Below are 5,637 nucleotides of genomic sequence, written 5' to 3' on the forward strand. Positions count from 1 at the left end.
CAACTCCTACTAGTTTCTGAGAGCACTGACTCACATATTAACACATTTAGTGTAATCTGAGAACCAGTAATGGTCGTTCAAATCCCGGTAGGTCATACAGACGTAAGTTTTTCGTAAAAACTGACTAAGATGAACGTGATGGGATGGTTTTTCAGGAAAGGACGCGGTGCTTTTCTTTCTCAAATTGCAACTAGTTCCGGTGTACCGAATTTGAAGAAATGTTTCGTCTGAAATGATAAAAAAGGGTAATATTTTCTCATCTTCACAACAACACTATCGTCGCTGACCTGAAACGTATGTACTCGCCAACCTTCTGACCAACTTACGGGAATATTTCTGACTGACAGACTGTACAGTGATTTGGTGAGAGCACCTAATTTCATTCCTCTTAAGTATTAAGTGAAATATTTATAAACATTCTGTTTTTCACACATACATTACCGTCCTTCGTAGTTCAATAGTTTAAGATTTGTTTACCTAATTTATATTTCCTTAAAAATTCATCATGTGACTTGTGATCGATAAATTTCCACAGAACGTTTGAAAGGTGGCTACACTGTGCCACTGCGCCAGAGAGTGCGCCAAAGAGTACTATTAAGCCGCCTCCACAGTGCTTGTTATGAGATTGTAGAAGTCAGTGGTTGTTGAGAGTTCGTGGCAGTCAGTGCTTGTGAAGAGATCGTAGAGGACAGTTTTGTCGAGAGCTCGTGGTTGTTGTGAAGTTGGAGCAAGATGTTGTAGTAAAGAGTATAGTTCCATGTCTTATGCAGTTATTTGATGGGAGAGATAGCAGATGTTATTGTAATGAGTGCATTTCGTCAATATATATGAAGGTAAAATTTATAATGTTCCTTTATTAGTTGTGTATCTGAAATAATGTGTCACTACAGGTTCAGTCAACAAAGCATCTGGCTCGTGTTCTTGTATTAGAGTGAATTTTGGTTTTCTTGCGTAATTATAGTTTTTCTAAATTTCTTTTGTCACGTCGGTATAATTGGTATTTAAGAATTCTTGTCTTGTTGGAAAAGAACCGTGCCAGATGTGGACGTTGAGTCACACTCCCACATACAGAACAGTTACTCTTGTGCTTATTGGTGTTGTAGGTTTTATAGTTGCTGGGGGACTTAATTAATTAACTGTATTTACGAAAATTTTCTTACATTGTTTGTTGCAGTCAGATAGCGTAAATATACTAGTCAGGGCCAGCCGATTACGAGACTTACGTAATCGGACAGACAGCTACTAAAATCATTTTCAATTATATATATAAAATAAGCCCCCATGCACGTGGCGACCGCTGCTTCGGATCGTCCCTTGGAATTGTTCTGATTGTGAAAATTGTAGACTGTAGTATTGTTGTAGTAATTTTGAGTTTAGTGATTGTAGTGTGTATTGAGTGTGTAAATTTGGTAATTGGCATTCTTCTAATGGTATTTTTCAAAATTTAATTTTTATTGCCTTGTATACGCGTTTGACAATTTTGTGCAATTATTTCAATTGTTCGTTAATCGTGTTTGAGGGAGACATCTAGTGTGAATAGTATTGTTGGAGATAAAGAGTCATTGTGTGTAATTTTCGTACAGTGACGAATCTTTCGTATATTTTGTAAATGATTACGCGATCTATGAAAAAGGCGAAAATGATGAATAGTGAGAATAACGAAATTGTTGACATGGCGAACTCGCCAACACAGGAAAACAGTATGGTGGACGATGGAGTTGAAAACAATGTAATAAGTCGGGAAAATAGTCCAGAACCATTTCAAAATTTTTCTCAATCAGAAAATTCACAGAATACGAGATTAGCGATAGAAGATCCTGAAATAGTATCGAACACAGATAGCTTTATGGCTATGCAGAAGGAAGTTAGTTTTGTGGGAAATGTTAGGGGCGAAAGGAATTTCGAAAAAGTTAGTACGGAGCAGTTGATGAGTGCAATATTAAATTTGGGATCACAGTTACGATCTGAATTAAAAACAGAGATAGGAACAATTAAAACTGAGATGGGAACAATTAAAACTGAGATAGGAACAATTAAAACTGGTATGGGAACAATGGAAACACGGATGGGATCTGAATTAAAAACAGAGATTGGAACAATTAAAACAGAGATGGGAACTTTGGAAACACGGATAGATTCACGAATAGGGACATGTTTCAAAAATATGAAAGATGAATTAAAGAAAGAAATCAGGGAAGAAGTACAACCGATTCTGAATTCTCACAATAATAGATTAATTGCAGTAGAAATCAGACAAAGGGAACAGGATAGAGAACAGGAAGAAAGAGATCGCGTGATAGTACAGAATTTTTCAGAGTTAAATTTACAACGTGCAAAGGATAAGGAAGAAATATTTGAGAGAATCGAAGGATCCGTACCTAATGACAGATTAAATAACCTAACACAACAATATGTACAGCTAGCTACCAAATGTGACAATACTGAAACCCGAGTCGCGACACTTACAGAAGACGTAAACAAACAGAAAGAAAAAATAGGTGACTTATCGGAAAGAGTTGAGGAAATTTCAGATAAATTGACAAATCTTAGTTTACATGGGGACAGAGATTCGGATGATACAGCCCCATTACCATTTGCAGAAACCGAAGAGTATCAGAACATAAATAAGCATGTTGAGAATCAGGGAAAATTTAATGAACGCGTGAAAAGAGAATTTGAGGCATTACGGAAGCAAGTCAAGCAGATCGAAGGCGAAATTGTAGGAAAAGATAGCAGAAGAAATTTAGAATCACAGGTAGCAGAGGGGTTTGAAGAAAATAATTTGTTTCATTTACGGGATGCAACAAGAGAGCGCCAGGCGCGCGAACTTTACAATAATCGACATTCGGACCGGGACAGACGCGGTAGGTCTTTGTCGCCACGAGGCGAAAACTTTGATTATAAACACTTTTTGACTGTCCGGAAATTTAAGATCTTCCGCAATTCTAAGAATGACATACATCCATGTGCATGGCTAGATCAATTTATGTACGCACTTCCACCAAATTGGCCACTAAGTCACAAACTAGAATTCATGTGTGGATATTTAGAAAACGAACCGGCGACGCGGATGCGCGCACTCATTAGGGATTGCAATAATTTAAATGATTTTTATCATGCATTTCTATCGGCATATTGGTCCGAAAACACACAAGACAGAGTCAAACATAGTCTGATTATGCAGCGTAATTTTAAACAGTCTGAGTTCCGCACGCCGGCGGAGTACTTTGAAGACATGATTCGAAAGAATCAGTTCCTGTCCAACCCTTATAGCCCGACTGAATTAATTCGCATTTGTTTAACTAAGCTGCCACAATCAATAAGACAAATTGCTTTGGCCGGAAGATGTAAAGACGACATTGAGACTTTTAAGACTTTGTTGCAAGAACTTGAGTATGACAACGACGACGGGACTTCTTGTAACTTTTTCAGTAACAGTATTTACAATAGATTTTCAGAAAAAAGTGATAGTGGTCGGAACGGACGTTATAGCGGTAATTTTGAGAATGACAGACGTAACAGACAGGACAACAGATACCAGCCCTATGACAATAACAGACGTTCTAACAGAAATTACACAGACAACTATAACAACGGTAATTCGTATCGGAATGATCAATCATACGGAAACAGTAATCGGTATTATCAAGACAGAAATTATTCAAACAGTAATAGAAATTCTTACTACAGAAACAATCAGGGTAGTAGATACAACAATAATTTCAGAAGTGACAGTCGAAATTATACAAGAAGTAGTTATGCAGACAGACAGGAAAGTAGAAATTTTAATAACAGACACAACCCAGACTTTGCATCTAGCAGACAGGAGGGACCTAATTGGCATCCTCCACGTGACAGAACTTCTGAGAGACAAGTGCAAATCGTAGAAATTGATCCGCGAAATGATGCGAATACTCAAAGACGTGACGCAAACAATCGACAATGACTTGCAGCTTCGGCTTCTGGCAGCAATATAGACGGTTCAGAAAGTAATGACACTACGACTTTACACTACGTACGCCTGGAAGACATGAGAGACATTTTGTTAGATGAAAAGGAAAATAATGTAGACGCATTTTTACATCCTGTTATTGAAGTATGTGTGGGTAAGAATAAGTTCACTGCAGTTTTAGATTCTGGGAGCCCATTGAATGTCATTAGTGAATCAGTTTTTCGTATATGTGAAAGAACTATTGCCTGTCCTGTGTTACCTATTTCTAAAACTATTTCTGGAAAAAGTGTGGAAGTCAAACAACAGACCAATTTAAATTTCATTTGTCAAGGATACGAATTTTCTGCTAATTTTATTGTTGTTCCATTACTCAGTACACAAATTATATTAGGTATGGAGTTTCTTAACGCACATAAGGCAATTTTGAACTTTAAAGAAGGAAGTGTGAATTTGACTGTTGCTGGAATGCCGAAATGTTTAAAATTTTTCGAGTGTTTAACAAGATCTGAGTCAGATACAAAATGTTTAAGGTTTCTTACTTCTGATGTTTTCGTTGAGCATTATGACGACAATGTGTTTATTCATGATAATGACAACAGATACAGAGACGCGATGGATGATATAATTAATAGCGAAGAATTAATTAACGAAAAGGTTAAGAAAGCTGAAGTGCCAGATGACGTTGCAAGAGAAGAGCTGCACCACATTTTGACTTCACATGCTACAGTGTTTAGTCATCACACAGGAACTATACAAGGCTTACAATATTTATTTAAAGTAAAAGAACACACACCATTTCGCGGAAAAACGTACGCTATTCCTTTGGCTTACAGAGACAAGGTTAAGAATGAACTTCAGTACATGTTAGATCAGGGCATTATTGAGCCTGCAGTCAGTCCTTATACTAGCCCATTACACGTTGTTCTTAAAAAGGATGGATCAATTCGTCTGGTTCTGGATTCCAGACAGATAAATAATATCATCATTCCTGAAACTGACCGCCCACAAAATTTAGATGAACTTCTTCAACATTTCCATGGAATTAAAGTCTTATCCACGATTGATATGCGCGCAAGTTTTTGGCAAATAGAACTCCACCCTGATTGTAGAAAATATACTGCCTTTTTAGCCTTTGGTAACTGTTACCAATTTCGGAAATTACCGTTTGGACTTACTGTATCTTCAGCAGCATTCATTCGTAGCTTAAATGAAATTTTACCTGTTTATCTTCGTGACAACATTACTTCTTATGTTGACGACATTCTTATTGCTAAACGTTCTTGGAGTGAGCACAACAAAATTTTGGATTCATTATTACGTATTTTTGCACGAGTTGGTATTACAGTGAACTTAGAAAAATCTGAATTTGGTCGTTCTCAGGTGAAATTTCTCGGTCACATTATTTCTACAGAAGGTATTCTTCCTGATCCAGAGAAATTAGATGCTATTCGTAATTATGCTGTACCTACTACAAAACGTGATGTTCGTAGTTTCCTTGGTGTCTGTAATTTTCTTAGACGCTTTGTTAAATTGGACGATTTGGCCACACCTCGTTTATGTGAACTATCTGGAAAGAAATCTAATTGGTGTTGGGATGAGGAAGCTCAGTCAGAATTTGAACAGCTTCGTGATGCTTTAGTTGCTGCTCCACTTCTTTCACATCCGGATTTATCAAAAGAATTTTG

The sequence above is a fragment of the Schistocerca piceifrons genome, chromosome 5, assembly GCF_021461385.2.
Source record: "Schistocerca piceifrons isolate TAMUIC-IGC-003096 chromosome 5, iqSchPice1.1, whole genome shotgun sequence".
Taxonomy (NCBI): domain Eukaryota; kingdom Metazoa; phylum Arthropoda; class Insecta; order Orthoptera; family Acrididae; genus Schistocerca; species Schistocerca piceifrons.